The sequence below is a fragment of the Triticum urartu genome, chromosome 1 (genome assembly GCF_003073215.2).
Source record: "Triticum urartu cultivar G1812 chromosome 1, Tu2.1, whole genome shotgun sequence".
NCBI lineage: Eukaryota > Viridiplantae > Streptophyta > Magnoliopsida > Poales > Poaceae > Triticum > Triticum urartu.
In genome coordinates, this window is record NC_053022.1 from 446824006 (window position 1) to 446841564 (window position 17559).

The window sequence follows — 17559 nt, forward strand, 5'->3', positions numbered from 1 at the left end:
AGGAGGTACGACAATAGAAGCAAGACCAATAATTTCATCCTTACTAGGTGATTCTTCTTCACGGTGTTGTCGACTAAATTTAGAGAAATTAAATTCATGAGACATATCATCTAAACCGATAGTAACAACATCCTTTTTGCAATCTATCTTAGCATTAACAGTGTTTAAGAAGGGTCTACCAAATATAATGGGACAAAAGCTATCTTGTGGGGAACCAAGAACAAGAAAATCAGCAGGATATTTAGTTTTCCCGCACAAGACTTCAACATCTCTAACAATTCTGATTGGTGAAATAGTATCTCTATTGGCAAGTTTAATTGTGACATCAATATCTTCTAACTCAACAGGTGCAATATCATGCATAATTTCTCTATATAGGTCAATAGGTATTGCACTAGCACTGGCACCCATATCACATAAGCCATGATAACAATGATCTCCTATTTTAACATAAATAACAGGCATGCCTACCATAGGTCTAGGTTTATCTTTAGCACAAGGTTTAGCAATTCTAGCAGTTTCATCACAGAAATAAATAATATGCCCATCAATATTATCAGCCAAAAGATCTTTAACAATAGCAATATTAGGTTCAACTTTAACTTGCTCAGGAGGTGTATATGTTCTAATATTGCTTTTATGAACCACGGTTGAAGCTTTAGCATGATCCTTTATCCTAACAGGGAAAGGTGGTTTCTCAACATAAGAAGTAGAAACAATATGATCATTATAAGTGATAGTATTTTCTTCAACTTTAATAGGTGCAGCTACTTTTAATTTTATGGGAGGATGATATTTAAACCACTTCTCCTTGGGGAGATCAACATAAGTAGCAAAAGATTCACAGAAAGAAGCTACTATCTCAGAGTCAAGTCCATATTTAGTGCTAAATTTCGGAAAACATCGGTATCCATAAAAGATTTAACACAATCAAACTTAGGTGTCATACCTGACTCCTTACCTTCGTCGAGGTCCCAATCTTCAGAGTTGCGTTTAATTCTTTCCAATAAATCCCATTTGAATTCAGTAGTCTTCGTCATAAAAGAGCCAGCACAAGAAGTATCGAGCATGGTGTGATTGTTATCAGAAAGCCGAGCTTTAAATTTTGAATAATCGTCAATATAACATTGATTTAAGCCTCCCCCAAGCTTGAGCGATGCTTTCTCCTTCGCGAGGCCAAAAATTATATATATAATTGCGATCACGATGAACAAGATGCATAGGATAAAACTTCTGATGAAATTCCAATTTCAATCGTTTGTAGTTCCATGACCCCGTATCATCGCATAGCCTATACCATGTCAATGCATCTTTCTTCAAAGATAAAGGGAAGACATTCTTCTAAATAACATCTCCGGGTACACCTGCAAGCTTAAACAATCCACAAACTTCATCCACATATATTAGGTGCTCATCAGGATGCTTTGTTCCATCTCCTGCAAAAGGATTAGCTAGCAGTTTTTCTATCATACCCGAAGGAATTTCAAAGCAGACATTTTCATTTTCAGTAGGTTCAGTAGGTTGAGGAGCAACTCTTTGCTCTACTGGTCGGGGTGAAGATACCCCAAACAAGCCCCTCAGAGGATTAGTTTCCATAGTAACAAGTGACAGTAAATTTCAGCACACTATATACATTTTCCTTACCAAATTCCACCTACCAAAGGCGCTTCACTCCACGGCAACGACGCCAGAAAAGAGTCTTGATGACCAACAAGTATAGGGGATCTATCTTAGTCCTTTCGATAAGTAAGAGTGTCGAACCCAACGAGGAGCAGAAGGAAATGATAAGCGGTTTCCAGCAAGGTATTCTCTGCAAGTACTGAAATAAGTGGTAACAGATAGTTTTGTGATTGGATAATTTGTAACGAGCAACAACAAAAGTAAATAAAGTGCAACAAGGTCTTGTCTATATATACTCACTTCTTCGCCAAGAAATTCTTCGGGGAGTAATAGACGTTCTAAGTGTCGTCTTTTGAGACAAGTTTTTTCACGCGAGGAAACAAAAAAAATCTCAAAAACCTAGAAAAAACCAAGCAATTTTTTCTCAAAAAACGTGAAGAAATAAAAAGAACATGTCCGTCATGATTGCGCTTAACGTGCGACATGTCAGAACGGCTAGGCATACCATATATCAATGGCAAATCCAAAAAGGGACTCTCCTGGAAAACTCTACTCATGCCTTCTCATATCTGCATGCGTGACCGATCGGGTGCGTGTTCTGCGATGAATGGTGAAATCACTAGTTAGATGGTAACCCTTGCAAATATCACTCCCATCTTTTTTTGTGGTCACTAGTGAGCTAACTGCATGTGTGATACTTGTTGTAACCTAAGAGTTTTATATTTTTGTTAATGGTTTATCTCTTGAACCGTGCGTCCGAAACATGAATTGTTTTCGTTGTCATGTTTCTGGCATTGAGATCTTCGAAATAGATCTCATTTTAATAGGTTTAGACAAGTTTTTTCACAAAAAAATGCCAAAAAGGAAATAGAAAAAATAGAAACCTGAGAAAAAAAGAAAACATGAAGATAAAAGGGAAACCAAAGTTATGCTTCCTACAACTAGTAAGCATGCACGTGCAACGCACGTCTCAAATAAAACAAGTTTATATGCTATTTTACAAAATTTTCAGATTGATCCGAAATGTTATTTTGTCTTTCAAATTTTATTTTCAAAAAATGTGGCATATTTCTGATCCAACACGTGCTAATTTTTATTTTAGTGAGTTCTTTTACCAAGCCATTTAAATGTGTCTTATGCACAACGATATGAGCGCGTGTGTAACACATGATCCAGAAACATGTTTTCGCATAAAATTCACTGTCACATAATAATTGTATTATAACTGTTACAAAAATATATTTTAAAAACCGCAACTAAGCATGTCTTGAAGGTCCACCTTTTGAAGCAATGAAGGTCCATCTATAGATGCGATCAATGATGCTTCGTTCAATGTATGTGATATTGTTTTGAGCTTCATTCTCTTCATACTTTAAAAGATGCACCAAAAATTGCTTCCTCAGCTGAAAACCATCCTACATATGCATTATACAACATTGTTGTAACAAGTTGCATGTGCAATGTGTATACAAATAAGCATAGTGTCAATACTTACGTTGGGTATGGGAAAATATAGTTTTCCATCGCACAATGAGTGCATGTAATTAAAAACCAAATAACCGGACAGGGCACTGCATGTATGAAATAAACACATAATGTGAGTCGAATGAATCAATTAATATTATAATGCGTTTAAAAGATTCATACCAATGTGAATTTGTTGGAGCAACAGGAACTATGCATTCCCATTTAGAGATATCATCCTTGAATGCAGGGTTTGCAACTTCAAGCGCAAGGTTTAGGTTGTCGACCACAATTTTAAGTACATTATTCCCCAAAGTGGGTATTGGTATCGGATCAAAAATTGAAACAACTTTTTTGTTTTGATCCAACACGAACAATAGAAATAGCCCAAACATATACCAAGGCAATAAAATCTGCAATGATGAGATAGTTTAGAAATAAATGGAATATTAATTAAGACCAAACAAAGCATTGTTAGAGATGAAAAATTAAAATCTTACCGTATTACATTATGAGATATGATAATCATTACTGTCAGGCCAGCTATGAAACAACCGTTTCAATGTAGCAATTTCCACATTTTCACGATGACTTGAGTCTCGTGCATAGTGGAACATCGACTAAAATAAGAATGAGAAAATATTAATGCAATGAGAAAAAAATGTAATACATGATTATAGTAACTTACACAAAAGTTCAGATCCATATAGTGAGATGGAATGTCTCTGAGAAGCTGGACTTCGTGGCGCGCTAGTATCCGCACAGCCATATTAAAGCAATGTATATCCATGTGTTCATCATTGTTCAATATGTTTTTTTTATTTGTCTCAAATTTAAGCTAACAGGGTACGGATCAGAGCTTTTCACCCATTCGCTCCTGGAAAGTTGAAATACTTTCAATTATAATGACATCAGAGTAATTTATTGGAATACAAAATGAATTAAAAAAATGGCTTACTCTAGTAGAGCGACATCATCAACCATGCTGATGAACAAGCATAGTTCATCTATTAAATCATCATTTGTTGGATTGACAGACGGTGAAAGTATAAATGATTGCGAGCTTAGCTCGACTTCTCCTGATGTATTTGATGTTTTGAAATTCTCAGGAGGTCTATCCAGAATCATACATTGCGTGGGATCTATGTTGTTGTCGTCATCTTCCATGTCTCGATTTCTTATGTTATCATCATTCAATTCCGAGTCTAGTAAAATGACAGCTAGTTTTGTTCTAAAATCTGTCATATGTTCCTATTAAAATAGTAATAAGAGTTAATTAGTGATACAACATAGAATAAGTATAATGATACAGAGTGAAAAATACCTGTGTTGGAATGCCAGACAAAATATTTCCTGTGAAGTACTCCGTAAAATTTATCATCCACAGACCACAAGATGACCTGCATGATTACAAAACTCAAATTTATCATCCACTTTTATCATTTTCAAAGGGATTCATATTATTTTTTAAAATCATCAAATGATCATGATTATAACAAGCCGCGATGAAAACAAAAATCTCACCCACGCAGCATGTGAACGGGACATGCCCTTTGAAATCTAAAGACATTTTTATTTTGTTTGGAAAAAATGCCACACTCACTTACAATGGGTCACTGGCTTAGTAGTATAGTATAGTAGTATAGAGATTAAAAAAACTGAGTCAACCTTCCACCGCCCCCTCCCCTCACGCTTATCTTTTCCCCATTCTTCACCCAGTCCTCCAAATCCACAGCCTGGCCGCCCCTCCCCTTCCCGATCCCCATCCACAGCTGCCGGAGCTCTCTGCTGGCCGCACCTCTCCTTCGTCAGCAACGCCGGCGGACGCGCATGCCCCTGCTTTGCCCCGCCCCCCCCTTCGTCAGCACCGCCGGCGGACGCGAGCGCCCCTGCTCTGCCCGCCCCTTCTTCCTATCCGGTGCTGCTGGGACCCTCCTTCCTCCTGGTGACGGCGGGGCGCTCGAGCCGGGCATGCTCGCGGCGACGCCGGGGCCCTCCCTCCTCGTGGCGACGGCGGGGCGCTAGAGCTGGGCATGCTCGCCGGCGACGCCGGGGTTCGCTCGTGCTGATGCACTCGCCGCGGCAGGAACTTCCCTCCCCCTCCACCCTGCTCAGGACGCCATGAAGGTCCGGCTCCGACTGTTCTTCTCCCCTCGATCGGGATGCTCTGCTCTCCAACCCCATCTTGATTACCTTGTCCGTTTCGGTCAGGAGCAGGAGCAGTTGCTGCTGGCGACCTCCATATTGATTAGGATCACCACGATGACCTCCGCGTGCTGTGCTCGGGACCCTCCCTATGCTTCTCGTCGCTCCTCTGGGTCCAGGTTAGTCTCTCCGACCCCGCCGCCTGCTGGTCCCCACCAAATCGGTGCATATGTGTATACTTTCAGCTCGTATACTTTGACATATCCATGCTTTATTCTTGTTGTGCAGAAACTTCTTTTGTGATGCAACTAATGGGGAAATACAAAAATACAAATAATGTCGATTACTTTGAGCCTTTTAGTTAGAAGGTATACCAATCTCTTTGCAGTGTGCTCTTAATATACTCTTCTCTTGGCCATGCTGAGATGTTTAAGTCTTTCTACTTATCAGTATTTAGTTCCATTTGAAGCGATGCATATTCGAATACATTTTCCAGTCCTTTGAGTTGTTGAATGAATAAATGACAAAGTATTAGCATCACAACCGAACAAGCCCAGAAATCGTCTTATCAAAAGATGGTGTAGTGGGACTAATGACTAACCATAGCGGTGAGGTCTTTGCGGCCCATTCCTGGGCCCAGCGAGTCGAGCACCTGGATGCATCCCTGCCCTGTATTTATAACTGCTAGGTACCAATGGAAGTGTTCAATGTTAACTGGAACGAATATCTGAAAATAGGGTTTTTGTTAGTTTAGGTCCCATATACAAACCTTCGTCCTTGATTGAATTCATAGTAATATGTATGGAACGGAGACTCACCATATCATTTTCTAAATAAGTTTTAGCTCTGTTTAATACCCACCTTGGCACGTCATCCCGTATAGAGCTAAATTCCTTTATCATCTTAGAGATGCATGCATTTTCTAAGAACACACTTCCACCTGACCTCATCTGTAGATGCTCTTTAGCACTTATGCAATGTATGTATGCGTCTATGATCTGCAATATTAAGTAAACACCTTGGTTATAGGAGAGAATAAAAACTCATGTTAAAATAGCATGGTCTTGTCTATATATACTTACTTCGTCGCCAAGAAATTCTTCGGGGAGTAATAGACGTTCTAAGTGTCGTCTTTTGAGACAAGTTTTTTCACGCGAGGAAACAAAAAAAATCTCAAAAACCTAGAAAAAACCAAGCAATTTTTTCTCAAAACATGTGAAGAAATAAAAAGAACATGTCTGTCGTGATTGCGCTTAACGTGCGACATGTCAGAACGGCTAGGCATACCATATATCAATGGCAAATCCAAAAAGGGACTCTCCTGGAAAAGTCTACTCATGCCTTCTCATATCTGCAAGCGTGACCGATCGGGTGCGTGTTCTGCGATGAATGGTGAAATCACTAGTTAGATGGTAACCCTTGCAAATATCACTCCCATCTTTTTTTGTGGTGACTAGTGAGCTAACTGCATGTGTGATACTTGTTGTAACCTAAGAGTTTTATATTTTTGTTAATGGTTTATCTCTTGAACCGTGCGTCCGAAACATGAATTGTTTTCGCTGCCATGTTTCTGGCATTGAGATCTTCGAAATAGATCTCATTTTAATAGGTTTAGACAAGTTTTTTCACAAAAAATTGCCAAAAAGGAAATAGAAAAAACAGAAACCCGAGAAAAAAACATGAAGATAAAAGGGAAACCAAAGTTATGCTTCCTACAAACAGACAGTCATGCTTTTTTACTTTTCGTTGTGCTTCACCGTGAAACATAACTATACTTTTCAATTTTCAAAAAATACACACTATGAGAAGGACATATGTGCTTCACGTCGAAGCACAGATATGCTTTTGTTGTGAAGCACATCTGATATTTGCAGCAAGGGCATTACTTAACCTCAAAATGATGAAACAACTTTTTTCACGTGAGGAAACAAAAAAATCTCAGAAACCTAGAAAAAACCAAGCAATTTTTTCTCAAAACACGTGAAGAAATAAAAAGAACATGTCTGTCGTGATTGCGCTTAACGTGCGACATGTCAGAACGGCTAGGCATACCATATATCAATGGCAAATCCAAAAAGGGACTCTCCTGGAAAAGTCTACTCATGCCTTCTCATATATGCAAGCGTGACCGATCGGGTGCGTGTTCTGCGATGAATGGTGAAATCACTAGTTAGATGGTAACCCTTGCAAATATCACTCTCACCTTTTTTTGTGGTGACTAGTGAGCTAACTGCATGTGTGATACTTGTTGTAACCTAAGAGTTTTATATTTTTGTTAATGGTTTATCTGTTGAACCGTGCGTCCGAAACATGAATTGTTTTCGCTGTAATGTTTCTGGCGTTGAGATCTTCAAAATAGATGTCATTTTAATAGGTTTAGACAAGGTTTTTCACAAAAAATGCCAAAAAAGGAAATAGAAAAAACAGAAACCCGAGAAAAAAAAGAAAACATGAAGATAAAAGGGAAACCAAAGTTATGCTTCCTACAAACAAACAATCATGCTTTTTTACTTTTCGTTGTGCTTCACCGTGAAACATAATTGTACTTTTCACTTTTCAAAAAATATACATATGAGAAGGACATATGTGCTTCACGTCGAAGCACAAATGTGCTTTTGTTATGAAGCACATCTGATATTTGCAGCCAGGGCATTACTTAACCTCAAAATGATGAAACAAGTTTTTTCACGTGAGGAATCAAAAAAAATCTCAAAACCTAGAAAAAACCAAGCAATTTTTTCTCAAAACAGACATGTCAGAACGGCTAGGCATACCATATATCAATGGCAAATCCTAAACGGCGCTCATAGCGTCGGTTATAGTGTTAATGGTACACGGCGCACACCCCCCCTTCCCCGATGGGCCAGCCCATGATCATTTTTTTCCTTCGTAAACTGCTGCAAAAATAAGCGCTGATAAGGATTCGATCCCGCGCGGTGAGGTTACAGCGCAACACTCGCTAACCACCCGAGCATGGTCAGTCATGTGATCATGTGCAGCTTCTTCTTTCTTGTATTCGTTTTTTCCTTTTTCCTTTTTCTTTTTTTCTTTTTATTTCTTCTTTCTTTTATTTATTATTTTCCTTTTCCGTTTTCTTTCTTTATTTTTTTCTAATTCGATATAAAAAGTTCACCGGATTGTATGAACGTTTTTTCAAATTTGATGAACTTTTTTCAAAATTCATGATTTCTTTTCAAATTCGATGAACTTTTTTTCCAAATCCGTGAACTATTTTTCAAATTCGATGAACTTTTTTCAAATTAGGTGGTCTTTTCTGAAATTCGATGAACTTTTTCTCAAGTTCAATAAACTTTGTTTTGAAGTTTGTGAACCTTTTTGAAGATAGATGATCTTTTTTGAAAGTCGGTGAACTTTTTTTGAAATTCAATGAACTTATTTTTCAAAATCGATGAACTTTTTCCCAAAATCAACAAACTTTTTGAAATTTTGCGAACTTTTTCCTAATTCATAAATTTGTTTTGAATACATGAAGTTTTTTCCAAGTCGTGATTGTTTTTAATATTTTGTTCTGATCTTTTTCCAAAAAAATAACGTTTTTTCTTGAATGTATGTGGAAGAAATAGTGCAGCAATGTTTTAACTATTTTGTAACATAAACATTCACAATCTGGTAGTAGCTCTAGTGGTTAAGCAACATGCGCACCACCTAAACGGTGGTAGCTCGAATCCTCACGGGAGCACACTTTTTTATCGAACAAAACTGGGTTTTTTTTGAACAAAACCAACTCGTTAGCACGGCAGCGTTGATGGGGCCGGCCCACCCAAGAGAGCGCGTGAGCGCCGGGTTCGTCTGGCGGCGCTAAAAGCGCCAGTTAGGGAGAGCTCCTGCCCAGCGCCTTATGCGCCCTTTGACGCAACTGGCGCCCACTGCACCACGCTAGTGGGCCGGCCCATGAGAATGCAATGCAAGGCAGTGCAAAAAATGTATTAATGTGCAGAAAAACTACCCGAGAAACTAAATCTTGATAGGATTCGATCCTGCGCCAGTTAGCTCCAAAGCTTGGTGGCCAACCAATAGACCTATTAAGCTCCTATTGACAGATTGCAACACGAAATCTCTAAGAAATAACTTTAGACGCCCTTTTTAGAAAACGGGATTTCTTTTGAAAAGAAATATGAACAAAATTTGAATGTCCACAAATTTAAAAAAAATCACGAATTAGAAAAAAAGTTCATATATTCACGATTCAAAGTTTCATAAAACTGAAAAAGTTCATCGGTTTTCAAAAAAAGTTCATCGACTTTGAAAAAAGTTCACTGATTTTCAAAAAAAGTTCACCGATTTTCAAAAAAAAGTTCACCAATTTTCAAACAAAGTTCATCGAGATTGAAAAAAGTTCATCAACTTTGATAAAAAAGTTCATCGATTTGAAAAAAGGTTCATTGTTTTTTTAAAGTTCATCACATTTGAAAAAAGTTCATCGAATTTGAGAAAAGTTCATCGAACTTGAAAAAAGTTCACCGTTTTTGCGAAAATTTGGTCACCTTCAAAAAAGTTCACTCATTTTAATAAGAAAGAGAAAAAAACAAAGATAGAAAATGAAACAGGGAAAACAACTGCCTTTTCTGCATTTATACATAAAGAAAATAAAAAGAACAACCATAACACATGTGGTTAACTGGTTCAACTGGTTGCTGTGATGGCTACCTAAACGAACGGGCGGGGTTAGAGTCGCGGCTAGCGCACCTTTTTTGGGGAATTTTTAAGAAACAGGAAAGCAAGATGGTATCAATGTAGGAAGCGCTCTCAAATGACCGCGAGGTTCCGTGGGACGCGTGCGGAGCGCTCCCACAAAGGAAAACCAGTTGCGCGGTTGGTTCCCGGTTTTCCCTTTCCGGTTTGTGGTTTGCTGCGTTTTGTAGTTTGACCCTCGAACTACCTGAATTTTCCGTTTTCCCTTTCTGCGTGAAAACACAAAAAAAATACCAGTTCGCGCGGTTGGTTACCTTTTTCCCTTTCTCGTTTCCCTTTTTGTTCCCATTATATTTCTGGGTAATGGGGATTTATGGGGTAGTTACGGGCGGGGACTACCAACACTATCAGATGTCACCTTTCAAGTAAAGAAAAAAGCAACTTTTTAATGAAAAAAAGCAGTCTGCAGAATCATTCAATCACGTTGTACGTCGTCATGTGACATTTGATAATCATTTAATTTTCATAAACATCTTGAAGGGGGGCATAGGTCGAAGTGTGTGTTGGTCGTGCGACGCGTTAGTCGTGCGGCGTGTGACACGGCGCCTCCGGCGCCAGGGAACCTCCGGCTTGCCTTCGGCTCGTTTAATTTTCATAAACATCTTGAAGGGGGGGCATAGGTCGAAGTGTGTGTTGGTCGTGCGGCGCGTCGGTCGTGCAGCGTGTGACCCGGCGCCTCCGGCGCGAGGGAACCTCCGGCTCGCCTTCGGCTCGTTTAATTTTCATAAACATCTTGAAGGGGGGGCATAGGTCGAAGTGTGTGTTGGTCGTGCGGCGCGTTGGTCGTGCGGCGTGTGACACGGCGCCTCCGGCGCGAGGGAACCTCTGGCTCGCCTTCGGCTCATTTTAATTTTTATAAACATCTTGAAGGGGGGCATAGGTCGAAGTGTGTGTTGGTCGAAGTGTGTATTGGTCGTGCGGCGCGTTGGTCGTGCGGCGTGTGACATGGCGCCTCCGGCGCGAGGGAACCTCCGGCTCTCCTTCGGCTCATTTAATTTTCATAAACATCTTGAAGGGGGGGCATAGGTCGAAGTGTGTGTAGGTCGAAGTGTGGCACGGCGCCTCCGACGCAAGGGAACCTGCTTGTTTAATTTTTATATAGCAGGTTGTGCTGAAGGCACGGGTTTGAATCATGTGTTTGAAGCATGTGCTGAAGTTTGTGCTGAACGTTGTGCTGAAGGCACGGGTTTGAAGTAATTGCAGTCATGTCTGTTTACGAGCTAGGTTTGTGCGTGCATTCACATGTGTGTATACTATGAAGGCATTGGTATGTTGCCTGCGGAGGCATGGGTTTGAAGCATGTGAAGTCACGTGTGTGTAGGAGCTAGCTACAGTTGAGGCGTTCTTGGTATGTTTGTGTCTGGATATTTCTCGGAGGCATGGTGACCAGGGTTTGGTGGCACAAAGGCCATTTCATCTCTGGAGCCACGGGAGGATGATCTCCAGAGTCACGCGTAAGGCTATGAGTGTGTGTGTATATTGCCCGGAGGCATGGTGACCCAGGGTTTGGTGGCACAAAGGCCATTTCATCTCTGGAGCCACGGGAGGGTGGTCTCCAGCTCTGGAGGCACGGGAGGGTGGTTTTCAGAGTCACGCGTAATGGTATGTGTGTGTCTGTGGATATTGCCCGGAGGCATGGTGACCCAGGGTTTGGTGGCACAAAGGCCATTTCATCTCTGGAGCTACGGGAGGGTGGTCTCCAGCTCTGGAGGCACGGGAGGGTGGTTTTCTGAGTCACGCGTAATGGTATGTGTGTGTCTGTGGATATTGCCCGGAGGCATGGTGACCCAGGGTTTGGTGACACAAAGGCCATTTAAGCTCTGGAGCCACGGGAGGGTGGTCTCCAGAGTCACGCGTAAGGCTATGAGTGTGTGTGTATATTGCCCGGAGGCATGGTGACCCAGGGTTTGGTGGCATAAAGGCCATTTTATCTCTGGAGCCACGGGAGGGTGGTCTCCAGCTCTGGAGGCACGGGAGGGTGGTTTTTAGAGTCACGCGTAATGGTATGTGTGTGTGGATATTGCCCGGAGGCATGGTGACCCAGGGTTTGGTGGCACAAATGCCTTGTCTTCTCTAGAGCCATGGGAGGGTGGTCTCCAGCTCTGAAGGCATGGGAGGGTGGTTTTCAGAGTCACGCGTAATGGTATGTGTGTGTGTGGATATTGCCCGGAGGCATGGTGACCCAGGGTTTGGTGGCACAAAGGCCTTGTCTTTTCTGGAGCCACGGGAGGGTGGTCTCCAGCTCTGGAGGTACTGGAGGGTGGTTTCCAGAGTCACGCGTAATGGTATGTGTGTGTGTGGATATTGCCCGGGTGCATGGTGACCCAGGGTTTGGTGGCACAAAGGCCTTGTCACCTCTGGATGCACGGGAGGGTGGTCCCTAGAGTCATGCGTAATGGTTCGTTTTGGTAGTCAGTGTTGTCGTATAAATAAGAAGAGGCATTGTTGTTTATAGTTTACTGGCATTCTCTGGTGATGTAAGAGGCATTGTTGTCGAAATACTTCTCTTTTCAACATGAACACGCAATTTCTAACTACATTACATAGAAATATGAGTTATTGACAAATTTTTTTGTCATGTCTAGATAGAATTAGCCTCACGGGCTAAATCAAAAAGTTTTAGTCTTCATTTTTGCTCAAGATCTTGCTAATCTCGTCACCCATTTCACTAGCTTTGACTTAATTCATCTCGCTACTTAAGAGAATTTACATTGCCTCTGCCCTCCAATCTTCGACCTCAACCTGTGAAATTTTGCCAAGAAGAGAAGTATATTATTAGAGTTTGTGCATATAAGTTGTTTATAAGTGAATCTATATAAACTTACTGTCAAATCTTCTAGGTCTTGGACAAACTTTTCACCATTGTAGATGAATGCAAGTTTTAAAACAGCAAATGTTGATTCTCCCTTTTTGTAACGCCCGAATAAATAAGCTACAGTAATCCCCTGATAATGATGCCAGGTCATCGCTTTTACTGTTTGCTAGGAATCACTTAGATTTGAACTAAGTTCAAATTCTGTTTTAAAATAAAGTCAAAATATTAATTACCATAGCTGCAAAACAAAAGTGTCCATAATGTTGCATAAATTCCCAAAGCTATTGTAAAAATAAAACCAACATTTTTGAAACTCCAAAAATGTCCATAGCAATTAAAACAAAGGTTCAACCCCACTTATGAGAGACATTTAAATTTATACATAATTTGTTTAAACTTCAAATAGCCCCCAAAATTTTGGTGCAACACCAAAATATTATGCTAAATTTATGTGCCAAGATTCACATGTGAAAAAAATCATTTGGTAGCTAGAAGAAATAGAAATTGGTAGTGAAACTAAAACAGAAAAGAATAAAAAGGAAAGGAGCAAACAACGGTGCAACTGGGCCTTAAAAGAATAGTGAGGCCCAGCCCACTAGCGACCTCTCCTTCTTCCCCTGTTCACCCGAGTGTGGTGGCTCCCGTGTGAACGTCCATGCCGCAGATCATCCGCGTGTCGACCATCCGGCCCCTCCTCGGCGACTACAAGGCGCCCTCGTTCCCCTCGGCTGAACCCTAGGCCATTCCCCCTTCCTCGCGTCGCCCCCTTCCTCACAGTACACACAACCACCGCCATGGCAATGAATCACCTCGTCGCCGTGGCCAATGTCGACTTTACGTCGAGTTAGCGTGTCTAGAAGAACCGCTGCTGCTCTCTGCTTCGTCCACGAGGGCCAGATCGAATGCATCCTCGCTGCATCGCCGGACCGCGCCGATCCCCTTCGTCGGTGTTCGCCTCGGCCATGGCTTCAACCCACCGTCGTCCGAACCTCCCCGACCCCCTCACGAGCTCGCCATCCACCCCCTCTCGGTGAGCTGTCGCCCCAACCCTTCTCCTTTGTTCCCGATGCAGTAGGCCGCCACACCGCCCACGTCGGCAGCGTCCCGTACACCCTGCTAGCGAATGCCGACCGCGCCGGGGCTGCGCCTTCCGCCACTTCTGCTCCCCTGCATCGCGCTGCCCCACCCCTCTACGCCCTTAGCCCCCGCCGCGGCCCCGCTCAGCACTGCTGCTGCTGCTGCTGCCCGCCTCCGTCGGTGGCCCGTGCTACTCGCCCCCCCGCCTGCTACCTTCGCCTCTGCTGCCCCCGCTACTGCTCCTCCGCGTGCTGCCGCCTCTGCTACGGCCCCGCTGCCGCGCATCGCCGCACCCGGCCGAGGCGACTTCCGCCCTGCTTCATCCGGCCAGACCCGCCGTTGTGCCTCGCTTGCCTCCCGTCGTTGCTGGCGTCGGTGGCAGGCTCTGCCCGCGACTGCGCGCGCCTGCAGCCCCTTCTGCGCTCACCGCCGCCAGCCATGACGGCGCCCGCCTCCACCACTACTCCGCTGGCGCCGCCCCACTCCGCCTTCCCCCCACTCTGCCGCCCCACGCCGGCCATGCCCCCTCGCCGCACCCGCACCTTGCTTCCCCCCTGCCCCCCGCCAGCGCCCGGGCTCGCCCCATCGGGCGCCTGTGGCTGCGCCCGCGTCGCCTAGTGCCCGCTAGGCCTTCGGCCTCAGACAGCCGGGACCCACGCCCCTGTTTTATAAAAAAAGGAGATTAAAAATATAAATATAAATATATATATAAATAATAATAGTAATTAAAATAATTAATTAAATTAATGGTACTTAATTAGCCTAATCATTTAGTTAAACTAATTAACCATGATTAATTAACCCGCTAATTAGTCTAACTACTACTAATTATCTAGTAGTCATTGACGAATGGGCCCCATCTGTTAGTTTGACCGGTCAACGGTCACAGTTGACCGCTGATGTCATGTTGACACTTTGCTGACGTCATCACTCCATTTCAGTTAATATAAATAACTCCGGAAAATGGTTTAATCTTTAAAAATTAATATAAAATAAACCGTAGCTCGGATGGAAAAACTTTGTACATGAAAGTTGGTCAGAACGACGAGACGAATCCGGATACGCAGCCCGTTCGTCCGCCACGCATCCCTAGCATAGCAAACACGCAACTTTCCCCCTCCGGCTCCTCTGTCTGAAAACGCGAAACACCGAGGATATTTTCCCGGATGTTTCCCCCCTTCACCGGAATCACCTCATACTGCGTTAGGTCACCCCTAGCACCGCGCATTGCCATGTTATGCTTTGTGTTGCTTTGTTTGCTCTGTTATTTATTGTGTTCCCCCTCCGTTACTTCTTTCCGATAGACCCCGAGACCGCTGCCGGTACCCCCGATCGACTATGCTGTTGACGACCCCTCTCTCTTGCCAGAGCAACCAGGCAAGCCCCCCCTTGATCACCAGATATCGCCTACTCTTCTCTATACTGCTTGCATTAGAGTAGTGTAGCATGTTACTGCTTTCCGTTAATCCTATCCTGATGCATAGCCTGTCCTTGCTACTACTGTTGTTACCTTTACCTGCAATCCTAATGCTTAGTATAGGATGCTAGTTTATCATCAGTGGCCCTACCTACTTGTCCGTCTGCCATGCTATACTATCAGGCCGTGATCACTCGGGAGGTGATCACGGGTATATACTATATACTTTATACATGATACATGTGGTGACTAAAGTCGGCTCGGCTCGTGGAGCACCCGCGAGTGATTCACGGATTGGGGGCTGAAAGGACCTTTGTCCCAACGGCCCTTTGTGTGGATCTTTGTGGCGAAGCGACAGGGCAGGTTGAGACCACCTAGGAGAGAGATGGGCCTGGCCCTGGTCGGCGTTCACGGTTATTTCAAGATAACACGTTTAATGAGATCTTGGTATTTGATCTGAGTCTGGCCACTGGCCTATACGCACTAACCATCTACGCGGGGACAGTTATGGGCACTCGACGTCGTGGTATCAGCCGAAGCCTTCGTGACGTCAGCGACTGAGCGGCGCGCGTCGGGTTGGACCGCGTAATGCAACTTCCTTTGTAATGGAGGTTGCTAGGTCTGCTCTCCGGCCGCCCTCGCAACGTGCAGGTGTGTAATGGGCAATGGGCCCAGACCCCTGCGCCATAGGATTTAGACAGGCGTGCTGACCTCTCTGATGTGCCTAGGTAGGGCTGCGATGTGTTGATCTTCCGAGGCCGGGCATGACCCAGGAAAGTGTGTCCGGCCAAATGGGATCGAGCGTGTTGGGTTATGTGGTGCACCCCTGCAGGGAAGTTGATCTATTCGAATAGCCGTGTCCCTCGGTAAAAGGACGACCCGGAGTTGTACCTTGACCTTATGACAACTAGAACCAGATACTTAATAAAACACACCCTTCCAAGTGCCAGATACAACCGGTGGTCGCTCTCTCACAGGGCGACGAGGGGAGGATCATCGATTAGGTTTATGCTATGCGATGCTACTTGGTGAACTTACCATCTACTCTCTTCTACATGCTACAAGATGGAGGTGGCCAGAAGCGTAGTCCTCGACAGGATTAGCTATCCCCCTCTTATTCCGGCTTTCTGCAGTTCAGTCCACATATGATACCCTTATTCCATTTGATACCAATGCATACATATGTAGTGTAGCTCCTTGCTTGCGAGTACTTTGGATGAGTACTCACGGTTGCTTTGCTCCCACTTTTCCCGTTTCTATACTCGATTGCTGCGACCAGACGTTGGAGCCCAGGAGCCAGACACCACCGTTGACGACGACTCCTACTACACTGGAGGTGCCTACTACTACGTGCAGCCCGCTGACGACGACCAGGAGTAGTTTAGGAGGATTCCAGGCAGGAGGCCTGTGCCTATTTCGATTTGTATCCCAATTTGTACTAGCCTTCTTAAGGCAAACTTGTTTAACTTATGTCTGTACTCAGATATTGTTGCTTCTCCTGACTCATCTATGAGCGAGCTCTTGTATTCGAGCCTTCGAGGCCCCTGGCTTGTAATATGATGCTTGTATGACTTATTTTATTTGTAGAGTTGTGTTGTGATATCTTCCCGTGAGCCCCTGATCTTGATCGTACACGTTTGTGTGTATGATTAGTGTATGATTGAATCGGGGGCGTCACAAGTTGGTATCAGAGCTGACTTCCTGTAGGAATCCCCCTTCCACACTCCTTGGCCGAAGTTGAGTCTAGTCATTACAAAACTTTTACTAACATGGCTGTGTGCCTTATGGGCCCACATTGCCATTGGGTGGTATTAGGATCTTTTATTCCTCGTCTATACTCTGGGATTCTGATCTCTCTTCTATTCGGGTGAAATGGTTTTACTAACTCTAACATTAGGATCTCGTGATCACATCCACCCGAAGAGCCCCTTGTTACAGATGATCTCCTGCTGTACCAAAGGATTCCGAAGATACTCTCTGTTGTTCTCTTGAGACTTTGTGCCCATTGCTTTTGCCATCCCCTACCACCGAAATATCCCTATGGGTAAATACCGACACCTGTCATCCTTACTTTTATTCCTAGTTAATCTTGTTATTACAAGATACCCCGAAATTCTCTCTATTGTTTCGAAAATACCTTGTGCCCACTGCCCTTGCAGTTCTTTGCAACCTGAATACCCCTACGAATGATTTCTCGCACTTATCGAGTATCCGCTCATCCCTAGTTGATTCACGTATTTCACAAAAGTCTTCGAAATACCATTCGGTCTTCCAAAAATCCTGAGCAGCCTATTGCTCTTGAAATTCT

General features: G+C 43.5%; 1 long non-coding RNA gene across 3 annotated transcripts; it reads left to right on the forward strand.

Moving 5' to 3' along the window:
* Window positions 1–4754: 4754 nt before the first annotated feature.
* LOC125517594 lies at window positions 4755–16636 on the forward strand. 3 transcript variants are annotated; one of them, XR_007287695.1, is made up of 4 exons: window positions 4755–5211; window positions 5302–5408; window positions 5518–5597; window positions 16531–16636. It is a non-coding gene; the product is annotated as an uncharacterized LOC125517594 (long non-coding RNA). The 3 variants fall into 3 exon arrangements; XR_007287696.1 differs by lacking the exon at window positions 16531–16636 and adding an exon at window positions 15139–15157; XR_007287694.1 differs by lacking the exon at window positions 16531–16636 and having other exon boundaries at window positions 5518–5772.
* Window positions 16637–17559: the final 923 nt, after the last annotated feature.